Source organism: Phaethon aethereus, assembly GCF_964289735.1.
Source record: "Phaethon aethereus genome assembly, chromosome: 4".
Taxonomy (NCBI): domain Eukaryota; kingdom Metazoa; phylum Chordata; class Aves; order Phaethontiformes; family Phaethontidae; genus Phaethon; species Phaethon aethereus.
The window spans coordinates 46217000-46243547 of record NC_138578.1 but is presented as its reverse complement, the minus strand read 5'-3'; positions in this window follow the sequence as shown (position 1 = coordinate 46243547).

Here is a 26548-nt window from a genome sequence, read left to right as displayed (position 1 = left end):
AGCAAGTGAGACTCCTACCCTGGGTATCCCTGAATACTAAAAGCTCTAAAGTGAGTACTGACTAGCCGCGTTGAGCCAAAAATAAAGAACATAAAAAACTACTTCTTGTATCCATCCGAAGATATAGCATGAAATAAATTAACTATTCAGATTATATTCTAAAATACGAGATGCAAAATCTCTGATTTTTGTCATTCATAGTCTGGAGAAAAACTTTCTATATCTATTTTTTTCAGAAACCATTACTGATTGCTTGGGCCCCTGCCTTGACAACATCTTAAATAGTCCTATTAAAATAAATTGGAAAATTCCCTATGCAAAAAGCTAAGCACGTATGTGTCTTAAGGACTGAAGCTTGAGAAGCTAAATTACTTGATTTGTGTGTGCTCTCAGGCAGCTATGTTTCTTAATGGACAATATTATGGATGAACCCACTGCAGATTCAAGTAACACCTACAGCTTTCAAGAGCTATGTTAGAAATGTGAGCCACCAAACAAATTAACATCTACAGCTTTACATAAATGGAAATATGAAAGTATCATTCTTCAGACTTTCTGAAGGTTGCTAGAGCAAGTGATGATTTACTTGAAACCTAAAATGGGCTGTTACTGGATTTAGAAAAACACTTTGAGACTTAGCAGATCAATAGCAAATAATGGTCCAGAACCCCAGCACGCTCCTGAAAGTTTACCCAAAAGATTTTGAATGAGTAACAGTGATACTCAAATACTGGTTCAAGTATTTGTCTGCAGTAAAATGGTTGTGTTATGTGATGAAGGGGAAATGCAAAATCAAATAATATTTATAATTTACTTAAAGACAACAGCAAGCTATGTAAGGTAGATAACAACAGAAGAGATACTTCAGCTAATTAACTTGGCCCTAAATTCTCAGTGAGATTGGCTAAATGTTACTGATTTTAAAAATAGTTTCTTTGAGAACAGTATTTGATAAACTAAGATACTGAAATATCTCCTTTCATGAAAGTCTAAGGCATAAATAAAAGTTTCAGTCAAAATTATTACCCATTTCCCTGGGTGTAGTTATTCTCTTCTAGCAAATGCCCAAATATTTAATTTTCCAGCAGCAGATCTGCTGGGAGTAAAGTCTGAGAGTGCAATAGCCTCCTTATTAGTACTGCTGGATGTCATATGGGTTGTCCAGATAAAAACATGGTGTAGGAAAATTCTGTCAGCTTCTCCAATGTCTTTAGCTGTTTCCTATTAGTCTCAACACTGTAATCAAGAGAACATTAGAATTAGCCAAGGGAGTTGAGCTTGTCTGTGATTCAGACAGTAAAAGCAGTGGAAGACATGTATATGATGTATGTGGATGATAAACTATTATCAGACTTAGCAGTTTAAACAGTTGTGTGTTTAAAAATGAAGCCAAAAGGAAAATAAAAATAACATGATTAACAGACAAATCGAAGCAATCATTCAAGCCAGGAAGAATCTGAAACACAGTCTTGGTGAAGCAGAGAGTAAAATAAAATTATGTTAGATAAAACATAAATTAAGAGACTTCAAAGGCAATCTAAAGTGCAGATGCTGAAAGCTTAGAGAGAGAGTAGGAAAACAGTCTCACTGATATAAAGGGAAAGACCTAATTAGAAAAAAAAAAGCCAACTACTTTATATTCATCATTTTTCCAGCTGATTCAAATTAATATGTCATAGAAGCTAGCTTATGTCTAGAAACTTGCAGTGAATCCCAGGTTTCTGGTTTCTTTCCATATCATGTGGGTACTTCCTACAGTTTAGCTGGTGGACAGCTTTTTGACACGGATTACCACATTTTGCTGAATACAGTCCACGCTGCCATACAAATGAAAGCTCTTAGGCTACTTGGAGTAACACATGCTTTCTCAGGTGCCAGATGTTGTTAAAGAGCTCACAACCTTAGTTCTTAATACCTCAAGGAAGGGCCAAAAATCTGTAAATTAATTTTACCAGTTCCTACATAGCCCACTAAGCCATCCACTGAGGGATGTCTGACTGCCTGCTAGGTGAGCTGCAGAAGGGCCGAAGACTTTGATTTTAGCAGAGATACCGGAATTAGTTCTGCTTACATTGCCAAGGAGCACAGCACAACTGGCAGAGCACTTGGTGCCGAGGACTGGCAACTACATTACATCATTACATAAGTTTCAGAGGGGTTTACGGACCAGACTAGCTCTGCTCTGCTCCTAGGAACAGAATGCATATTGCAAGTTGAGATGTATTAGATACCTAGATACCCAGACCATATTTCCTAGTTTAGTTTCATTTGAAAGGAAGCTATTTTTTGTGCTTTGATACCGCTTTATGAAGCAAACCAGGGAGCGGAAAATGGAGGCTATTGGGAGATTTATTTCAAAAATGCACCCCTGATCTGGAGTAAAATGCTGAGGCAGACTCATTCACTGATGATTAGCTTGAAGAGAAGCATCTGGTTGGATTCAGATTGCTTTTGTGGGCAGCAATGAAACTGGATTTTTGGCATGTTGAAAACAGGGAGGGAAAGATCTGAGCATGTGGAGTTACCTCTGTATTCTTTCTTGACCAGCTTTTAATTAAAGAACCAATTATAAACTAGATTGCCAGGGAGTAAGACCAATCTTTCCTCCTCAATACTGCAGAAAAAGCAAATGAGTTATTTCCATCATTCTTTACCACACTTGGCAGATATACACCTGCCCTAAAGCTATTCTTTGCAAGTAATGAAGATGAGGCACTGTCAGAGATCAAGACGAAAAAAGAGGGGATGCCAGAAGAAAGTGATAATTTAAATCACAATAACTGGATAGTAGAATTGCAATGAATGAAAATGCTGAACTGTTAAAAAAAAAAAAAAGTCAATCGTTGTTGGACACCCAGAAAGTCACCCAGTTTTGCCTATCTTTACAAGAGGTGATGTTGTGAATGGCTAAGCACTGATGTTCACTCCATCACAAGGTAAATTAATTGGAAAAAAAAAAAAACCCACAAGTTCTTACGCAGATGAACATGATAAATAATGTTAAATCCTCATTGATTCTTTGTAAGATAATCATGCTGCTTCAGTCAACTGTAGCCCTTTAAAACATTAAAAAATGGCAAATGTAATTTTTGGGGTAGATTTTTATATGTCACATTGGTTTTACCTTTTCTCTAAAAACAAAACCTTTTAGTCTTTTACTCAGGCTATTAACCTTGCAGGTTGTAGAGTGCAGTTCTACTGTGGAATAGAAACCAATGCGGGGAGTGAGGTGGGAGAAAAGACAAGTAAATAACTGCAACATGGATGGAAGTCAAAAATGAGTGCTTGGCTAGTATAATATACCAGATTCTTGCTTGAAGTTAAAACAAACAAATAAACCAACCAAACAAAAAATGCCCAAACTGAACCCTTAAGGTTGTTCTGAAGTATAGCTGAGAATTTTGTTTTATGAGCTCTGCACTTTCCAATCTGTCCTTCCTTTTTACTTATCACTCAACAGGGTCAGGATGAAACTACAGGAGAATATTCTGTGTCTGTAATGCTCTCCAACACAAAGTGCTATAGGTGGCAATTCATAGATTGGGGCAACCCCTGACTTTTCCAGGCATCATACTCAGACTGTGAATTACAGTCTAGATGATTAATCCATTTTTTAAAATAAAGCTAAGGAGAAATAAACTATTTTTCCTCTACAGCTACAGCTGAAAATTTTTGTACTTTCTTTGAGATGTTGCTGAATTTCTCTTTTTTATAACAAGGACTTGAAAACTAGACACGCTCTGCCCACTCACTCAGTTTCTCCCTATTTCTGCAGCACAGAGTGGTCCTCCTGATTATAGCCAAGGCAGGTTCTCTCCAGAGCAGGTTTCATCAGTACCGAGTCAGATGGAATACCTATGAAAAATGTGCCATTAAAATGTATTATAAACCACTGAACATAAACAATTAAAATGTATGATAGGAAAGAGCAGAAAGTGCAAATTGTATCAGCAACTTCCTTCTGATATTTCTTAATTTCTAGTATCGGGCATCCTTAATATTATGCTTGTGTGATTTTTATAAGCCCATCACTACTGCCAAAGTAGCTGTCATGAAATACAGTTGAGACAAAAAACTGTAGGATTCAGAAAAGAATAAGAAATGGCATACAAACAATAGGAATCGCAATTACCTTGCCAAGGGTTAAAACCATGTTTGGGTTCTCATTCTTCGTGCTTCACAGCCCAAGTCCTCACAACGATTGCCTGGGGTTAGGAAGAGATGTCCCTTTCATTACAGGGACAGCTCTGAACTCTTTCATATGGTACCGTTCAGTATCACCACAAGAATATCACGTTAGATAGACCATTAGTCTGATTCAGCACGTCAGCCTCTGTGTTCCCTGTCTCTGTGCCATGTATCCAAGGCAGAAGTTCTGCTTTATTACCTAGTGATAAGGAAACTCTGAACTCTAGTAACTGTGTCTTAAAGGAAACCGGCCATGAAAGAGCATGCCAGCGCTTGATTAATAACACATGCAATTTCCCTTCCAGGCCTCTAAGCAGAGGATTTGGCAGCTATGTAGAGTTGTTACGAGAACCACACACTGTGTGTTAGGAGACTACACAGGAATGAGATGTGAAAACTTAAGGAGAATGGAAGCGTTATCACAGAATCCATTGGAAGAAGTAGTATGTGCAATTATAGAAGTTATATTTAGGAGATAACAAAGTAAATGAAGAAACCCAGATGTCCCAATATAAAAAACAAGCAAACAAACAAATGAAGGACTGAGTTTATTGAATCAACTCTACAGAGAAAGATCAATAAAGATTTGCCAGAACCAACCTCCAGAGGAGTAAGGTCAGTTATTATGAGAAACCAGTTCTTTGACTTGAGTATCTAAAACATTTTACTCTACTTTTGGCATGAGTAGGTAATGAAGACCTTATCTTGCAACAGTAAATCCATTGTCATCTGCACTCCAGTCGCTCAGTCACTGATAAGTTTTTAAAATATATTTGACTCTCTATATTTAGATTGTTGTTTAAACTAGTGTTATTGCTTACTGGTTCTGTTCAAATCTTCAGAAACAGTGATCAAAATGGCAATGCTGTCTCTCGCATGCAAATGTTTTAACATTTTTAAACAGTCAGCCATATAATCTTCTGCAAGATACAATAGCCTAGTTCCAAGGGCACAGTAGGCAGATACCTCCATCTGCTCACGGTTTCACTGTTCTGCACAGGCACAGAAGGGGAGATAGAACATCCTTTACAGCACCTAGCTCTAAGGACTGGCTTCCTGCACTGTTTAGATATCCAAATCTGTTTGGGATTCCTCTCTGGAACCTGTCACCTAAAGATATAGTACTAACTTTTAGATGCAAAATTCTAACTTTATGGAATCTCTGAGATTCTTGCCCCTTGAGTTCCCCAGATTGGATATGATCTGGATTCTCTCTTTCTTTTCTCTGACTTCTGGTCATCTCTAACTACCCAAGATCTAAAATTGGTAAATCTTCTGAATATAGACAGTCCTTTACGACTATCCATTCAAGAGCTGAATAAGACTCAGTCATTTTGTGTGTGTTTTCTTAAAATGCAGCTGGTAATCCCAATCACATTCTAATTATGTAACAGATCTACTTCATGTAAAATCTTGTTGACTTTTGCAGCTCAAGCCACAAGAAACTTAACCCATTTCTTTAGCTGCAAAAAGAGGCAAAAAGTCTCTGTTAGGTAACATAGGGTTTTTTTATCATCTGGTAAGTTTTTGGCTTTCTCCCAAAGTAGGATTCAAGGGTCATGCATTACCACTTATTTAATTATGCTTGTGCTACTGGATATGGAGAGATTAATGTGAGTTTTGAAACAGAACATAGCTCTCTATGGGAGACATCAGCAAATATATCCCAAAACAGTACTTCTGTGACATAGTGCAGCTACATACAAAACACAACTTTTTAATGTAAGAGTGGAATTTCACCTTTTCAAAATGTCAACCTTCTGTGCAGAAAACTCTGACAAAATTATGAAGTTTTCTTTTAGTAGGACATACCAGAACTTAATTTTTCATACTGATGAGCACTTACGGTCTAAAAATCAGGACCTTTATAACACTTCTTATTGGGCACCTAAAATCACTAGCAAGTCATAAAAAATTATCTTCGTTCCCATCATGAGGTAAGTTGCAAAAAATTAAACTGTTGCTATCATAGCTACCATCATATGATGGTGGCTGTGTAAAATATTAAAAAAGAGTTTGATCATATTTTTGATTTTCAATTTGTCATAGGCCTCAACCTTCTGTAACACATTGTGCTTGAGAATTAAGGCCATTAGTCTAATAACTATAATTAATCATAATTATCCTAATAGGGGATATTAGTTAATGAAATCTCATTTCAATGTTCTTAATAGATTTAATTAATGCAATATTTATGTCAGCTTGAAAAACAAAGGCATTTTGCAATACACCTCATTCTTAATTACTTACCAAGAAGTATTAGTTTAATCGAAATTGCCAAAATATAATCATATGTGACCTCCCAATGTGCCATAAATTTACCTTACACCAGTCACAGTCACATGAGGGAATATCAAGACCTTTACACCTCTTCCCCTTACTTTTGCTGAAAAGAATTTTTAAACATCCCTGGCTGGCACTTCGGTAATAGTTTATCTCTCTTCCTAACTTCTTTTTTTATTACTACCCTACCAAGTAATTCAAATGTTATTCAGTCACGAGTGTCCCTTCCTCACTTATAGTCCCTCCCTCCTTTTCTGGGAGATGGCCAATAAAGCCAAACAAGCTGAAAATTTCCAATACCAGAAGTAGATCATGAGCAAAAGATCCCTATATCACTATTGCCGCTCCACAGCTCTGGGCTCAGGGAATTCATGTTTACATTTATGAAATAAGCACTTAAAATGAAATAGCACACATTGAATTCTAAGTGCTAATTGAATGTTCCTGTTGATTCTACCATAGAAAAACACAAGGTTTTAAAGAACATTTTTATTTACCAGTTTCAATGGGATTAGGTTTTCTGTTTAAGTCTATTACAGTTTTTCTTCTCCTACTCCACACAGAAAATCAAGCACAAAGGTTTACTATTGCTGTGATAACTCGGGGCCTAAAGCACTGTAAAGAAACCTGCTTTGGATTTACAGAAATATCCTCACCTGTGAACAGAGGCAGCTCTAACCTTGGGGAAAGCAAGGGAAGCCTGTTCTCACCAGAACTTTACATCCTTTAGTATAATCTTTCCAAGTCTAATTCCCCATCTGTGCTAACTGTGATGATGTTCAACCCTACTAGCACCAAGCCTGGCACCTGGTGCGAATGAGTGGTTTAGTCCACTTAAAGAATCACTGCCAGAGATATTAGAAAAGATAATTATTTTAATACGAATTTGTAAAAAGCATGACTTAACAGAATTCGATACTAAGGTTCTCTATTACTTATTCAAGATGGAAAAAGCATACAAAGAGAAATCAAATTAGAAGTGGGTTAGAATGATTTACACATGGATAGGGAGAAATTTACACAGAGTCAGGGAAACTGAGTCAGAACTGGGTTGGTGTGACTTATATAGGGATTAGGCAAAGAAGATGAGGGAGATACTCCCATTGAGTCACAACATTCAGAGTGGACTCCCTTGTTTTCTAAACTCCTATTCAGAGGAGTCTAGGTGCAGCTGGATCCAATCCTAATCCCAGACTTAGTCAATGGTTTGTGTCAAAAAGGATTGGGTGCAGGGAAAGAATGTGAGGGGGACCCTCCCGTTGAGTCACAACATTCAGAGTGGGCTCCCTTGCTTTCTGGGAGGCGTCCCACTCAGAGGGAGATGCTGGTCGCAGCCCGAGAGCTCAAAGGGCTTCACTTGGGACTGCTGTTTATAGGGTCACAAGATGATTGACTTTAGGCATCAGTAAACTTCTTGCTTGTCCTGGCCACAATCCGGTTTGGTAATTTCTCAAATTTCCAGTAACGCTGATACCAGATGTTCCAGGGCTGTCAAGGGATGATTAGTTATTTCCGCTCTTGTTCCCTGTTCTGGCCAGGCAACTGCATTCCTGGTACAGTCTGTGCCACTCCCCACCTTAGCTATGCAAGAGTGGCTGGTACAGTCAAGGAGCTCTCAACCACCAACCTCTTTACACAAAGGTCAAGGCTCAGGTATGATTAGTGCCATCCCTCACCCTAACTACACAAGAGTGTTTGATGTGGTCAAGGAGCTCTCAACCACCAAACACACAAAGGCCAATGTTTACCAGGCAACCAAACTCCAGGTATGACCAGTGCTATTACCCACCTTAGGCTAGGGGGTCTCAAGGGGGCCTTTTTCTTAGAAGCATTCTCACTTTAAGGTGTGGGCTCTTGAGGGGCTCTCAGACACCAAACTGCACAAAGGCCAAGGCTTGCCAGGCAACTGAATTCCTAAGGTCATAGAGTGGTCCAGGAGCTCCCTCCAGGAGCAAGGGGGGGTGAGGGCAGAAATGCACTACCACAGCACCACAGTACATTAGAACTGGAAGTGTACCTTGCCTGTGTATCTGCCCTCAAGTGGGGGTCACCAGCAGCTAAAACGCCTTAGAATCCTGTGTTTAAGCATATTCAATCAAAAGAAGACAAAAGTTTAAAAACGTGATAGAATCTCCAGGAAAAAAAAAATTATTTTGGAGGAGAAGGAAAGGAATTTTTCATTGTTCTGAGCACCAGATTGAAGGCTCTTGCGATCTTTGCTTTCTCCCTGAAGACAAAGGAAAATTGATAGGAGTCTTTCATCCTTTCAGCCTCACTGCCAAAGAGCCACGGATGCTTAGTCTGCCTGTCCCTGCTGAAAGAAGCAAATGGTCCAAAAACTTGGACCATTCATGTAAAAACTGAAACTGATAGCAGTCGTCTAGGTGAGCAACCAGGGACCCATCATTTTCACTCTTTCCACCAGAAAAAACGCTTCCTTAGGAAGAAAAAAAGATACTAACCACCAAAAATATATTCTAAGACAAAATTATCAACTACCTCTAAGCTTAAAATACTTGTGCATGAACTCTGTACTAAGTAAATTTCATCTACGTGTTAAATGCTAGCATACCATCCAGCATAAGATTTCTAAAACCAGGTAAGTAGGCTAGAATTTTGTTTTCAGCAATGACTTAAGCATTCATGATTTAGATTTTTTGGAAATTATAAGCCCAGCGTTTTCAAATACTTGGTGCTAGAGATAAAATGTAAAAAAAAAAGAAGAAACAAGGGAAAAAAGCAAGCACTGAACTGAGAGTTAAGGCTTTTAAACCTTCTACAAAGGCAGTTATGTCAAAAAAAGTTCCATTTCAAGAGTCTGACTTTCCCATGGGAATGGACTGATATGGATTGATACTTTCGGTACCTTTTGCTTTGCTTGTGGTTGTTTCATGTCCTGAGCAAACTGCTAGAGGGGAGCTGGTGAGCCCTTAGCTCCCCCTTCTCCCCAGCCACACATTCCCACCCATTGCCTTATGTCAGCCCTTGAGCTCCAATTGTTGTATCATTTAGTCAAGCAGGGAGCTGATGTACTGGGAGTTGATCTTTGATTGCTTCTTTTTTGTTTGATTAGTTTTAAGCTCTGTCAGCTCCTTAAGGACATGGGAGTGAATCCATGACAGGATGAATAGAGTAGAACTGCCCTCCTGGCTGCCCCATTTTATCCACTGGAATAAGATGGGTAAGGGAAAGAAATTGAAAGCTACTGAAATTCAGACTAAAATTTCACAGCTATCTTCTTTTTCTAGTCTGTACCTCTGCAAAGTTGTCGATCCTAAAAATTGAGAGAGTTGGACAGTCCAAAGAACCAGAAGGTTTAGCTTGATATGAATCATGTTTATAAATCCTTCTTCTCCACATGTGTTATATGATTTTGTTACCCTGTATGGTTGAAATTCACTGTGGGAGAAAAAATCAGGAGAAGTCTGTAAGCCACTTCAGCGCTGCAAAAGCTTTATCTTTCCTACGCAATGCATGTCTAAAATCAAAGGTGACGTATAAGGTGATATAAGTAGTTGAAAGGCAGCCCATGCTGCCAAGATTAACATACCAAAGAGCCATAATTCTAATTTTTTTCTGCATTTCATAAATGTTCCCCGAAGAAGGTTAATCATGATAGTGTTATATACCTCATTCTTACAAAAAATTAAAAATTCCAATGGGTTTTCAGCTGAAAGAATCTTCCACTATACAGTTTGACTTCTTTTTTAATTACTGAACAAGTAAACATACTTACACAGAATTCACTAAGGCATGCTTGAGTTTTCTTCACCTATCACAAAGCTAGCTAAAGAACTATTCTAGCTACTTTCCAGAGATTCAGGAAAAATGAAGTTTGTCTTGAATGCTTATTTCTTGGGGTTTCATACTTATATCAGGCCTACTGTTGAAATTTACTCGATGGGGAAAGCAATCTCCAAGCTAATGCATGTGCAAAGTGTCCTAACCCCATTTTTGAGTATTTCAGAGGGACTTCAGAGCATTTTGCTTTGGGCTATGCCTCTATTGGGAAGAGAACCTTGCCCAAAGATTCTCTTTACAGTAATTATCATCGTCCTGGAATTTTACAAACAATACACATGATAATGAAGAACGCTTTAAAATATCACCCTAATCATTATTAATTCCTTTGGTATTTATGGTAATAATGGTAATTATGATGAACTCATTTTGCACTAATGTGAGTGCTTCTGGAACTCCACGTTGATTTGTAACATCATATTGAAGTGTTATTCAAGAAGGATACTACACATAATATTTTTTAAAGGTTTGTAAACTCTTTAAAAACAAAGACCTCCTGAAAAAAAAACACAACACTTTTTTCAGCTGAGGAGATTGTTTGTTTTTGATTAAACCCATAGCTTCTGCTGAGATTTAACAGTGATGAAAACTGACAAGGTTGAAGAGAACAAGCTGAGGCTCATGTCACAGGAGAGAGAAGAGAAGAAAAATCTTGTACTTTTCAAAGGTATTTGCCTAAATTTTTGCTTTCTTTTTACCCCTAGTGACAACTGCCAGATTAATGCCACTGGAAATTAAAAGTTGTAAGTTTATTCAGTATATAAAGAGTGCCAGCTTCTGTTAATGCTGACTGTGTCTGATTGAAAGACTGATTTCTAATGAGATTTGGATGATTCAGTTTGCGTATCTGTTCCACTGTACCATGATCACTGTAGTATCTTTACTAATGATCAGGGTGTTACAGATGTATTAGTCCACTATGTTCACAGTACGCCAATTTTTGTAATTTAAACCATAGTCCTTTAAAGTTCTGATTTTAGCTATGTCGTTCATTTTTCCACTTGAGCTGCCTGTTGCACTTGGGCCTGGGCATCTTCCACACAGGGGAAAGGCCAAATCTAAAGCAGATATGTGGTTTGCTCTGCACTTTTCAAAGCTTCTTTCAAAATTCTAGCAAGTGTTGAGATCTGCTTTTCACACCCCATCAGCACAGGACTATTGCTCCATATTATTTCCCCTGACAGCAAGGCTGATGTAAGTGGATGCAGTATGCTGCCACTCATTCTCCCTTCAAAACTGCCTGGTGAATTTATATTATTTAAAGCACCTCCTTTATTTTTGCAGTGGTGTTATCAGTGCAGCTGATGGGAAGTCACAGGGGTGGAAATCATCAGCAAGGGGAGAAAAAGCTGCTTAAGTCAACTTTGCTGCCCAGGGAAGATGGAATGACTGGTCTTAAGTTTATGTACCAGTGAAATTCACTGAGGGCTTAAACTAAATGGGATTTAAGTAGTGCATAGGCTGCTGTGCACAGGTGTTTTGCCCTGCCAGCGAAAAACCGGTGAGAATTCATTCAGATTCAAGAATGATGTTACTATTTTCACAACCTTTTCATTTTCACTTTTTGCAAACACTGGAGTTTGTGAACTTTATTATGCTAAAATACACATGAAAATCAATGAGCAAAATCAAATGAGCTGTGTTAAGCTCAAACGTTCTGTTATTCTAGACAGAGCACAGCTGGAAATCCTTTGAGCTTTGCTGGCTATTTCTCTGGAATAAAGAATGTGTAACCCCCCCAGTCTTACGGCTGTTGCTATGTGCCTCTGATTCCTGGATACTAGCTTCTCTCCTCTGAGCAACAGGCAGATCTCAACGTACCCTAAATGCTGCCAGCATCACACTGCTCCAAAAGGTACCTTTAAGCTCCCTTTGTTTCCCAACCCTTTCTTCATACACTGCTTACTTAACCAGCTGCAGCTGAGGATGCCTGTCATGTTAATGGGATTGTGTGAGGAAGAGGAGACATGACATGTGGGAAAAAAAAATATTGAGACGGAAGACTCCCCGTGAAAAGAAAGATTCTTTCATATCTTGCATGTGCTCACCGGTAGTAGAATGTTTCCCTGTAGAGGAAACCTTTGCATTGACCAGTAAGTATATACTTCAAAAAATACAAAAGCAAAAAGCAACAAAAAAAATCTTTAACCCAAGTTAGACAGCTGCCCAGAAACAACCGTACAAAAACACACTCACAAAGCAGAAAGTGAGCAAAAGATGGTAGGCATTTCTCAAAAGACAGCTCTCCTGAATTGCCCATGTTCCCTACGTGTTTATGTCTTCATCTGTACAGCAAACCTTCCAGGGGTAACGAAAACTTTCCACAAGGCAACAGATAGAAATGGTTTGCAACCTCCAATTTTGTTTACCGTCAGTTCTATCATAATGGCAAAAGACCGTTTTTTCAGGAGGTTCTTAAAGTATCCTTGTGCTATACTGTGCAATAAACACCAAGATACAAACAATTCTTGATTTACTCTAACAAATATTATAAACGTGAATATTTGGTTCCTAGGTTTTAGGGAAAGTGACCACACTTCCGTTTGTTCATTTTTTTGATACTGGGAAGAAATCAAAAGGCTCCTGACCTTGATACCATCTCAGGATATTTTTCAAAAGGCCAAGTGTATTTCCCTGAATAACTGCATTCAACTAAAATGAGTTGAGAATATATTTTTTAATAACTTTACAAGTTGTATATGTGGCATGAGGTTATATATAGATATAAAATTATTTCCTTTCATACAAATATATGCAAAACCCATCACAAACAAATGGCAAAGAAGAGAGCAAAACTGACTGTAAAAGCACAAAATTATATATAAAGAAACTCAAAACCTCAATTAATAAAGGTAGTGGGGTTTTAGATCTTTTAAATTTATGGTGTTTCTGCAAATGTATGATCTTTTTCTAACTCTCAGCAATAAAAAAAAAAAAATAGATTAAATTATGACCCAAAGAAATATTGAATATAGAGTAAGAAAAGAAGTCAGCAGTTAAAAAAAGACACATAAAACACTAATTGCTAATATGCAGGTACATTGTGGTATTTCTCTGTCTCACAGCATAGCCTTTCAAAGTGAATGTGATTATTACTGATTGTTTCAAAATATGTTTTCTATGTTCCATAATGCTAGTGACATTTTTGATTCCTGTATTCCTCTCTCACTTCCCCACCACTGTTTTAGGTTGGTATTACCTCTGTATTATTTCTCTTTCCCATCAGGTTTTTATTCTTAGTATAGTTTGATAAGCTTTATATTTCAGCATCTTTTGCATTTGTATTGTATTTTTTCTGTTTGTAAACAAAATGGATTTTACAGTACCTTGCATTTTAATTTAAAATACTATGAGAGCCTATCAAACTTTAAAAATTTGCTTTGAAAGTATGTTGAAATTAGCATTTGTATTTACCACTTCACTGTTCTGGCAATAATCAGTGGAACGAAATGGTAAACCACAGAAATTCATCTTTTATGGCTGGATAATTCCATCAAGAGGGAACAAAAATAGGCTGTTTTCTTCTTTAATAGGCTTTGAGATGTATCTGTCTTACAATAGACATCAAACCTCAACAGTCATATAAAAATATTTATATTGTAATGATTTAGTTATTTCAAATATGACTTTTAAAGATCAAAAAGTTACTTATTGTTTTTGCTGCAGTAAATTTACAGCCTTTTACTTAATGGACTGCACAGGAATACAATGCAAGTATCGGAAATGCAAAGAGAAATTTGTAATCATTAGTTTCATTGAATCAGATAAATGTTATCACCATAAGTTTAGAAGGGAAGTAGGAGAGATGATCCAGTAAAAAAATAACGAAGTAGTGCAAATAGATTAAAATTATTTATGTTTTCCTAAACCAGAGCACAAGGGAAGGAGTTTTTAGTGCTGTATTGCACCTTATGATAACAGATGCATTACCACAACGCGTGGACTTTCTAAAGCAGCACATTATATGTCACTAAGACTGTGTTTCTTGTCTCGATGTGAAGCATTTTCAGCACAGAAGGGCAATCTTTCAAAGGATTATATAAACTCAGCATTATGCACTAGCATCTTTAGAACAATCGCACAGCTAAATATCGATTACTGCTCTAGATCCCATCTTTGAAATGAGTGCCTTGAGACAGAGCCATCAGTGAAGTCAGAGGTCAGAAGTGCACCTTCTCTAGTATTTTTTCATTTGAAAAATTAGAGCATGAAAAGAAAAAGAAAAATGCCGGGGATGGAGGCCAGAAACAAGACTGTTCCTTCTACAAAAAAATACACAAGGGAGAGAAACTTTCATAAAGGCGTATTGAATAGCCTTACTCAGCTCCTCACAGAGCCTGTGTGACCACACCAGACTGAGTTAGAGATGGGACGAAATTCTTCCAGTGATCTGCCCAATGTACCTGTTAATTCAAGACCACTTTGAGTGATTTTTCATACCCAGTTTTAAATTGCAGCTGACTGGTGATCTTAGCAGTGACTTTTCTATGCTGGTGCAGAGAGTTATATAGCAACATGGCAAAACATTTGGGATTGAAGTTCAGAGCCTCCCAAGCCCCAAATCTTCATTTTGAGGAGGGAATTTTTAGCTGAGGAGGAAAAAATGGACTACTTTCTCAAAAAGGCCATAGCCTTAGCCTAGTTACTACCCACCCACAGCTGCAGGAGCTCTGCCAGCTGTTGAAGAACTGGCAGTGAACTTCCCCCTCCCCTGCTGACGCAAGCCAAGTGGGGGTCTGCTGAGGTTTTGGCCATGTCACGGGTGCAACAGCGAACAGGTTGGTCGCAGCACAGGGCTGGGCTGCAGTAAATCTGCTTCTGGTTTTCTGCCCTTTTCCTCATTTCCGCTCTCCCCATACAGCTTATAGCACACGCCAGCACAGCTTGTTTAGTGAGCTTTCAAATTTGGTTTGGTCTGATCATTTCTTTGCAAACCTATTCCAGGCATTTGGCCGATGAGAGTCATGAAGTGCTGACAGTGGGATGGTTTAATCTCTAAATATAGCCCCTCCAGAACTGTTGTTTTTGGAAATGATTTTTAGTACAACAGATGACTAGGGTAGATAAGAGCTCTTTTATGCAAAGGTCTCCTTTATTACACACATCTTAAATATTTGTTCTCAAATATTACATCTGATGCCAAGTCCTCTGTGACACTTCATTGCTGGTATTCAAGAGAAATACTGCTCTAGCTGAAATGAAATGGAAGCGAACATGGTATCTGCTGTTTACTTGAAAGAAGAAAAAAACACTGTTTTTCTCCAAAATGAACTGATACATTTCCAGCTTGAGCAATGCCTTTTCAGATTTTTTGATTTTTTTGTCTCTGAAAGGCAAGGAAACACAGTATATAAAAACCAACAGCAACTTCCTTGAAGACTTTACTATCTTTTAGGTACAAAAGACTGAATACATTTTAAATGGAATGGTTTTCATCACTTTGGAAGGACCAGCCAACAATACAGAGTGGAGACTACCTGCAGGAAGCCATTTTAGGGTAAATGTGCAGAAAAATTGTCAAAGCCAAAGTCTGACAGCAGGCAATGAATGTTATGGAGGAGAACCTAACATGAAGTTTTTAAGAAATAAGTGGACAGCCAAGAACTCAGCTACAATGTGGGGCCCATTTCTAGTACTGAACTTGACTCCAAAAGATAGAGTCTCTTATATAATTTGAATATGTTACAACATAACATGGAGGGGGGGGCGGTAATCTTTTTTTTTTAACACTTGAATAACTGCATACACCATATGAGATGCCAAGTGACTTATACTTGACGTGTGAGCTTGTTTAACACTGAGATGTATGCACAATCAGCTAAATGAGTTTTTTTTAAATTGCTAGTAACTTTTAGATACCTCGCCTGAGCTCCTTAAGAAAGTTTAATTTCTTTAGAGGGAAGTATGCATTTCCTTCTTCCCAGAACATTAGACCCTTATTGAAGAATTTAGTTTAGAAGCAGCCAATTATGTCTCAAACTAAAATGTTTATACTACAAAGCTATTGTTCTTTATGTATTTTATAAATCTAATGATACTTACATGTAAGAATATTTTAAGACAAAAAGATATATTTATCACAATAAAAAAATCTGTCTGAGATCACAGCTACTGCCTTAGTACAGAAGCAAACCAAAGATAATGACTTCTATGTAAAGCCGTAGCTTCTACCAGTGTCAAACACCTTCCTAACTAATACAATACTTTCATATTGAAAGGTTCTGGTGCTTTGTTTTATTTTAAAGTTACTTCTTCATTATTCTAGGATGTTTTTGCTGTAACTTACTGCACTTGGCTCTAACTATCAAGGGAACATGGTGAACTGCCTATCTAATAGGAGAAAACTGCACACCTTGTGAGCTTTTCCATGCATCAATATTCTACTGGATCAGAAATTAAACATGATCACTGGATTTCTGTTTCTGAAAGTCTTTTGACTTTCCTGACCAATGTAAATATGACTAGTAAATAAATTAATTGGAAATGTATTTGTTAGAGAAGTCACTGCAATGTGGTTTTGATTCATAATATGAAATGTTAACATTTCCAATAAAAAATAAGTGGAAAACATTTGTTGTATTTAATTTGGCATTTTGGAGAGTGTTGCAACTGCTGATACTGGTTTAAATTGACTTTCAGCTAATGACATTAGAAAACTACTTAATTCTGATTACAAAATGAGACACTTTACAGTCTGATGAATTTTTAATAAAGCTTCTGTGTATCATTGTATGGGCTTGCTCCTTAACGCATGAGATAGAGATAACATTCCTCATATTCCATTTGTTTCCCTATTTCAGGGAAATGATAATAAATCATCCGAAAATTTGCATTTCCGCCTTACTAGCCTAAGAATAAACTCTCTGAGCACACTGGTGCAAATTATTTTCTTAGTTAGACCTCTACCTTTGAAAAATTGATGCATGTCATCTTAATTTGTTCCTCAGAAAAACATGTTCATTTCCTAAATCACACATACAAAATGCCACAGTGTGCTAAATACGTAGGGTGGACTCAGCTGTTATGTTTTGAACTGCACTAAAAAAAAAAAAAGAGCAGGGTATCTGTTTCTAGATAGTGGAGGTAACAGGGATGAGGTACTGTGATCTATGAAAAAAGGAAGTAAGTAAAGCTTCACATCTTCTCCCTACTCAAGCACCCATGGGGAAACCAGGCTGAATATGATGTTTTGTTTCAGACTTTTTAGAAGACTAGAGGGAAAGTATATTTGATATTTGACTTCATTATTTCCCTCATGCCTGTTCCAGCAGGTAAGACACTGGGACTGTTGTTACTGAGAATGCTGACAGTCACAAGTGTTGGAAGATGAAGCTGTACCTCTATGACATTGTTCTATGGGAGATGCCTATTTATTACCTGATCCTGTTGTTGTGTTATAACCACAAGAAAACCATAAGGTCTACTTAACACTTACTTAAAGAGAGCAAAGTCATAAGAAGGAGTGGCTTTTGACCTTGCCTGATGATTTCTGGGCCCTTGCATTACTATTCCAAAACAATTTTAGATGTGAATATACTCAATGAGCAGCAAAAAAAAATAGCTGAAGGGAATATCAATATAGCTGGTGTTTCTTTGCTCCTTTTCATATCTTGCCCTACCGAATTTCTGTCTTGTCTGTGTTTCAAGATGCTGCCTGAATGGTTGTGAACTCTGTTGTTTGATAACCCAGTGAATTCTGTTTGATGTTAGGGAGTTATTTTTATGAAACTTTTTTTTTTAATGTTAATGTCAATCTAATAAAAATGTCTTAAGTAATAGAATGATGCAAGATCTCATTTTCTGTTGCTGAGGGAATATAGTAGGTGAAAGTAATAGCTGAAGGCTGTTTTTTCCCTTATGCCTGCAGTAAAAGAGATTAGAATGATGTAAAATTACTTAAGTCAGACATTAGAAAAAGGGCATTAGAGAAGGGTCAGAAAGGCACAGAGGAATGTTTGGGAAGAAAGAAGAAAAATACAGAGACATTTTCCTAGCAATGGAGATTGAGGACCATCCAAGATCAGAAAAAGTAAACTGAGAGTTATTCACAATGTGTACAATAGAAAATGCAGAAGATTCTTGCATAACTGAAAATAACCCAGGACTTATCCCTGGAACCGGAATTAAGGGGAAGCTGTAAAAAGACAGTGTTGCAGTTGCAAAACTTCTTATACTATGGCATAAAAAAATGAAGATTTAAGATTTGCTGTTTCTGTTTATGCCTGTTATACACAGCTTCTCTGAAATACCCCTTAAAAGTTCATGTTAGGCCTGATCTGGAAATCTGCCAAAATGTGTACTAGGATCAGTTAATGGTCAGCATTAATTCTGGCTGCCAGGGGTTACATCTCCAATGAAGAGGTAACAGACAGAGTGTCCATGCCTGGGAAGTGTGTTGGTGAAGACAAGAAGTAAATCCCTTCCAAAGCCTGCTGCTCAAAGTCTTGCAATCAGGGCTTTCAGCCACAGTGCATCTGTACGGTCTGGTTTTACGACTCACCAGGTAAAGATGCTCTGTGCCTGCAGCCCCCTCAGGCGAAGTCAACCAGCCAGTCTTTATGTCAAACTCATACAAAAGGAATGGAGAATTTAGTGCAAAAGTGAACAAAGAAGAAAAAAACCCAACTCTGTCCTGTCTTTTAGACTGAGTAACAGTACCATTCAATCTTTCTGGAGACACCAGTTCCCAAATTTTACACGAGCATTTTGAGGAATTTCTTCTCTTACGACTTCCCCATCCCTCAAAAGAGACAGGCAGAAAGTACAAGAGGTAGATCTTCAGTGAACAAATACCCACTCCAGCCTTTTTTAATAGAACTGTGTTTAGGTCTGTCAGCAGGCATCAGGTCCTTGGCATTGCAGGTATAGAGGCAGTATGCCTCTTATGATCCAAGCTGGAGTTCAGCCAGATATGTGACCAGTGATTAAACTTAAACCTGAAACTGGTGAACCTGCTGCACTTTGTAGCAAAATTTGTAGGGAAAGAGAATATATTTTATTATAGTGATGATATATTTGGTCAAAAATCAGAAATTTTCAGTGCATATTAGTCCTTCAGTGTATATTAATCCTTCCTTTGGGGACCTTATCAATGTCTATAAATATCTGAAGGGTGGCTGTCAGGAAGATGGAGCCAGTCTCTCTTCAGTAGTGCCCAGTGATAGGATGAGGGGCAACGGGTACAAACTGCAGCACAGGAAGTTCCACCTCAACATGAGGAAAAATTTCTTTACTGTGAGGGTGACGGAGCACTGAACAGGCTGCCCAGAGAGGTTGTGGAGTCTCCTTCTCTGGAGACCTTTAAAACTCAACGGGATGCATTCCTGTGCAACCTGCCCTAGGTGATCCTGCCTTGGCAGGGGGCTTGGACCAGATGATCTTCAGAGGTCCCTTCCAGCCCCTACCATTCTGTGATTCTGTGTGATTCTGTGATTCAGATTCAGAATAAAAATATTAAACTTCTAAATATCATCAAACCTTATAAATACAGTTTGAGAACAAAAGCTTTGAATTTAACTTGATCATGCTAATCAGAGTTAATCTGAAAATAAAGTACTGGTGGACTGGTAGGAGGAAGTGACAAAACTGTTAGCTCTTGTAGAACATAGAGAGAATTTGTTTTGATTGGGAAAAATTGTAACATGCTATAAAACTGGTATTTCCCCTGAAGTCTATGATTTTTAATGTGAGTTATGAATTTTAGTTCCCAGGCTTGCACTTTGAACTTATTTGGCAGATCTCCCTTGAGACATCCTGGACTGAGGTGTCAAATATAAAGCAAAGTTTGTGAAAAATATTCTTCAAGCCGTCGCTGAGTGTCTCCATCTGTGGTTTTATTGTGGTACATCTTGTTTGACAGAGTTCATCCATTCAGTTTCTAGAAAAGCTTTTAATAAACTTCATAAAATTTTGGAATGTGTATGTGTAGGATGCATGGATTTTCATCCACCAGCTTCATCAAGGTAGTTGGTGGTCCTCAACATTTTCTCTGCTGGTGAGCTTAACAAGGCTGTGAGTTACGGGAAGACTAGGAAAGTACAGAATGTAATCGCTCAAATGTTTTTCCACGTAAGTTTCAATACACAGTAGCAATAGGGTCCTCGTAATCTTGAATTTAATGGTAGAAATTTATGCTGCAAAAACACTCAAGCTACTGTATCGCTATAATTTGCTTTGAGGCATAGTTGCTATAAAGACTGCTATTAGATTGTGACAGTGCACACTAACACAAAAAATCAGTTAAAAGCTTGAGAGAGATAACTTACTGTTAAAAGCACTGGAAATTTCAAAAAAACCAAAACTTTGCTATCTGAGTTGTAATGACCCAAAGACACCACATCTAACTTTGATGTTTAAGGGCATGGTTGCATGAGCTTTCTTGATTTCTGTCATATAATGTCACATCCCTGGAATTTTAATTTTCTTATATGCTTTCAGAAACTACATGTGAATTGCAGTAAGACATACTTATTTTATAATTAATGTTCAAATGACTTCCTTCAGAGTCATCCATTTTCCCTTTTAATATATTTCCCAAAAAAATATTACATGCTGTTTATGGCAACTGTGTACACCAAATGCAGTATTTTAGTGGGTGCTGCTACAGTGTTAGGATTTTTTTTTTTACCCAGCATTTATATTTTCAAATCCAAGCTCATGGCTAGTTGTGCACTCAGCATATGGTTTTCACAAAGTGCTGACAAAACTCTCCTCCCACTAAAGGAAACAGGAGTGATTCTGCAGACTTCAGCAGAAGCACGCTAAGGCTAGGCAGAGGACTACAGCAGTAGCTAAGGGGCTACACTTAACAGATGAGACATAGCCACATGACAATGCAAACCCATTCTCATTTGCAGAATTACTGTATAAATTAGGCTTGTGCTTAGGGCTTATAAAAATCCTGCTCTCAGGGGGTGATCTAGCACGGGTGAAGCCAAGGTGTTGATATAAGCAGGACTGCATTCTCACTGCATGAAAAGCCATGAATGCAGTCTATGTTTTTTACTCACCTGACAGCTGCTCCATGTCTTAGAACAATGATGTCATTTTCTTCCTCAGGTAGCTGTGAGTAAAAATTAGAATACCAGTGCAAACAAGTGCTATTACTGTTGCCAGTGTGGTTGTAAAGCTGTAAAGCTTGTCAGAGAGGGGATGAGCCGGTAAAACGCCACGTTAGGTACAGAGATCTGTACCGGCATTCCACAATAAACATTGAGAATGGCAGTGGTCGTATAGAAATACGGACTTAGAAGAAAGGCACTGGTTTAGTCAATAAACTCTATTTGCTCTTCTGTCCTCTATGAAAAACTCAAAATAATTTAGAGAATCTACACCCAGAGCTCTTATCCTTTTCTCTGGCTCTTCTAGAAACCTCTGTAGCTGCTTAGGCAGTACTAAAGAGACAAAAATGTGCTTGTCTGTAAGAACTGCCTGGACAAGGAGCTATTGAGAAGTCTCTGGTCCATGTTCTCTTGGGCAGTTGTACTCCTTTTCCTTTTTCCTAAAGAAATTAAAAGCAGCTGCTGCTGCTTCTCCTATTTTTCCTCCTTCTTTCCCTCTTCCTTCTTCCTGTGCCATGGAGTCAAACCCATCTTCTGTTGGTAACTACTGTTCCTGCCTCACTTCAGTCTAAGAGAGTCGCCTTTTTTACTACAAGTGAGCAGAAAAAGACCTCTGTATTTCTCAGGGTCTGTGTTTCCTTTATAATATGATCTCATATTAATAATACATGTAGTGCTTATTTAAAATATCAACTCATCTACTGGAAAAAGAAAGCAGCAGCTCCAAACAGTTCCCTAGCTGAAACTGGGAATTAAACTACAGCAGTAAACGGCATGAAGATAATTCTCACAGGTCAAAGGGGGTATTCACAAGGCAGAGGCTAATCAGGCCTCAGTACCATAACAGAGACAATAATTGCCTGATTTTCAGTGTCGCTGGGCACCTGCACCTCCTACTGAAGTGTGTGTTACTGGCAGAGTAACAACATAATAAGAATGTATGGGGTAGTTTTCCTTCAGGATGTAGAATGAAAAGAAAAAATGTACAGCAGCAGATAACACGAGCAGAAAAAGTTTATTCCCAATGTATTCTGAGTTCGCCGTTTTGTTTTAATTCCTGTTTGTAAAAGTGCTTAAAAATCATAATGTTTAACGACCGAGACTGCTGGTTGGTACAGTGGGCTGAGTAAAACACTGAAACTAAAGTTAAAACCAATGCAATGTGAGTTATAAGTCATATATGAGAAAATGCCAAACAACCCGGCTCAGATTTTGAGAATGCCCTTTGATAAACTGCATAAAAATTTCTGTGGAAACACAGACAGTTGGCCTTTTAACAAGTAATCCATATGTTGAAATATCAGCATGTCACTTTTTTTTTAAATGGACAAATGAATGAAAATTATGCTTGGTTTGTATACAGTAAAATAGAATTGGCCTTGATACCACAAACAAATCATTTACTGCAAATAATTTATTTGGTTTTTTATTCTGTACTATAAAACTCTAATCATTTTCCCAGTCATTTCAATGAAGCAATAGTTCAGAAATTTTTCATTTTCATGTGCTTTTACAGTGATAGATATTGAAATCTTTAATGGTTTAATTAAAAACTGACCGAAACAATATTTTTATTACTTACGTAGAAAAGTCTGGCTTAGTTTATTGGATACCTTTAAATATAAATATGTTTCAAAGTAAATGAAAAGCAATATTCAGTCCAATTACCGTATTTAAACAATTTTACTGTTGGAATTATACTAATAATAAAACCAGGAAGTTGTTAAACCAAAATTCTGAGTTACATTGTATTAATCTACAGAGACCTTAATGATGCCAAAAATAAGCTGCTGAGGAATATATAAGGAAAAAAAATCTAACTTCCAAACATAAAGAGCATCAGCTACTTTTTAAACCCTCCCACCTGCCTCCTGGTTTGTGACAATGTATTTGTGTTCTATCTGGATGTGCTAAAATTCACTGCATTTACATAAACAAATTTATTTTGGTAATGCTAATTCTAGAGAAGGACAAAACACAGTATTTACTACCATTAAGCAGCTTTTGGAATTCTAGAAAAGGAAAGGAAGGGAAGGGAAAAGGGAAAAGGGAAAATAATAGTAATTTTACACTCCAATTTAACCTAACCAGTGGTCATACTCTGCTAACTACAGGATCACTTTACAGTTTAATTCAAGATTACAACTGAGCAGATATGTCCACTGGAACCGGTTGTCTAGAGAGGTGGCAGATGCCCCATCCCTGGTGTGGTGGACCAAGGCCGGCTGGTGCGGACTTGCTGTCTCAAGCATCACCCGCGGAACCCACGTTCTCACCCGCCTCCCGTGTCAGGGATCGCCTCCCGCCGCCGACGCGCCCCGCGCCAGTCGCGTGTGGAGGGAGGTGACAGCGGCGCGTGCTACCCAGGGCACCTGGCGATGGTCGCATGGGCACTGACGCGCCATTTCCTCGGGCAATCCGAGTAAAAAGGCGGGACCGAACGGTATAAAAGGCGGTGGTCGGGATGGCTGGGCGGACTTTCTCCCCCGCCCTGCAAAGGCTGTGTGGGGTCCTGTGGGACGCCGCTCGGACCCACGGTGGTGGCTGTCCCCTGCTTAACATCTGTCTTCACTGTCTTTTTCCTTTCTGTCTCGCTCTCACTCCTTTCTTTGCCAATAAAGCTCGGACCCTTCCCAACCGATACACAACCTCCTTTGTGTTCTAATCGCGATCCGGGTCATCATACTGCGCTCTAGAGGTCCTTACACCTGGAAACATCCCAGGGTGGGTTGGCTGAGGCTCTGAACAACCTGCTCTAGTTGAAGATGTCCCTGCTCACTGCAGGGCGGTTGGACTAGATGGCCTTTAAAGGTCCCCTCCAACCCAAAGATTCTGTGATTCTCTGCAGAATATTTGCTTTTGGTACTGCTCAATTTAAAAACCAGAGAATTAAGAGGCCTCACGTTTCGTCAAACCTACATTCCTCATAATGTTGATACCTTGCAAACAGTGGAAGAAACTAAAGACATTATCAAGGGGGAACTGTACCTGATTCACTCATTTTATGAGGGAGCTTATATCATTCTTCCAAAAGACTGCAAAATCTCATGTATCTCCTTTGCAAAAAAACACTGCCTCTTTTTCCAACAGAGATAGTTGGGCATGGGTCAGAAATGAATGTAGCCTGGCTATGTCCCTTCTCTTCTGCAAAATTTACTGGAAATTCTCTACAGCCTTCTTGCATCTTCTCCTATCCAAGAGCATAAAAGGGCTGCAGAGAAGCTGTCCATTCCTAGACACTAGATCACAAAGTTGCTCTATGTTTGTTTATTTATTGTTGAAATTTAGATAATTTTGTGAGCAGGGTCTATGAATCTGGTTACAAAGAATGTGAATAAATCACAGATGTCTGCTGAAAGACAAACATTTCAAATAGCCTTCTGTGAAGATGACCTGAAGGTAACATTCAGATGAATAAAGCACTTAGAAGTAAAAATATACGTTGCTTACTATATTCCATATGCAGAGGATAGAAATGCAAAAGAACTCAGGTTTTACATAGTGCAAACTCCATTACAGTCACTTCTAATTCAAAGAATTGTGTATTCCAACTTACCACTTTGTAGCTAAACTTTCTTTGGAATGATACCAAATAGCATTCATTTTCAACAAGATGTCAGAATATGTTAGGAAGTCAAAAGAAAATACTTTCTTTTAGTATCAGCATACTAAATAATGCACAAAAAGAGCTAAAGGTTATGAAGTTACCATTCTTGTTTTGGGTGGTTTTATTTTTTAAATATCTGAAAATATAGTCTGCTACAAAGCAAGAAAAGTCATCTGCGGGGACAAACAATATTATCTGTTTCACCCTAGTTACAGCCCTGAGGTGGATGTATGTAATGCATTCTTAGAAAGTAAGCCCATTAACTCATAGGTTTGTTTAAACATGTAAGTACTCACATGAGTAATAAGGTGTCGGATAGGACTTGACTTTTCTTCCATAAAGCGCAGACTTTAGTGTATTCCAAATACATTCTCATTATGGAACAAAACCAAATTTACAGAGCTTTGCTACTCAGTCTAAAGATGTTTTTCAAGCTGAAATACAGAACATAAGCTTTCTGTCTTTTTAGGAGAAAACATTGTTTTGAATGGGTTTCTTTTTATGGAAAACCAGAATAAATTGTGATTCCTTTATCTAGGTTCAGAACCTTCTGCTATTATTTTCCTACAAGCTTAGTTTTTAATTTAATTTTACCGCACATGATTAATACACAACAAGGACTAATTGCTTGATCTCTTTTGAAAAGAACATATTAGAAAAGAAGTTGGCTGAAGTCATCCAGAACTGGCTTTATGAGTTAATTGTAGGAGAGACCACTCTAAGGGTTCCAAAGGGACTATTTGGCTTTTGCCTGCTAATAGTGCTGTTACTGTTCTGCAGATCCCACTCTGCAAGGGAACGAGAAAATGAAGCTGAGAGCATCTTAGCTTTGACCACTTTTTCTCTTCTTCACCTCCATCTGTGTACTTTGGAGGCAGGGCAAACCCCTGACGGAAGAGGGGTAGCCTGCAGGAACAGCCTTCCCCCCAGCTCACCGGTGCCAGTTCTCAATATATATCTTACCGTCTATGCCCTTCTAATCCTGAAGGTGGATGCTGTAACTTCACCCCGTTTTCATTCCCAGCAGAAGAAAGCACTTTAGCCTATATATTCTGTTAATTAGTGTATAGCCCTCAGCAAAGCTCTGAGCAGTAGTTTTCATGCATTTTCGGAGAAAATATGAACAATTACTGTAAATTAACATCATGTAACACCTCCATGACCAAAGTGTTACATGTACAAAAAAGGTGTTTTGAAGAAACTCGCAGTACTATACAATATGCTCATTGTAACTGAGGCAGAAAGATCTACTTGACCTCCCATTATTGCCTTTAAGTTATCAATAGAATTGGCTCGGCCAGCTTGCCTTACTGAACAAGACAATGTTTCAGGTCTAAGGTGTAATCTTCCTTGTAGCAGACATTCACTGTGATAGTGATCCAAAGTACACTGCACTTACCCATCCTGGCCAAGTGGATAGTTTTTTGGACTCTGTCTTGGCTTACTGGGCAGTAAATCAGAAGCAAATTGTTTTGCAAGGAAATTTCTACAAAAAGACCATAAATGGTCTAATACACATGAATCATAGTATTGAAAATTAATCGATACCTGTTTATTAGAACTGGCAATGACTGATCAGTACTGTTTTGTAGAAGATTAATTTTTATTT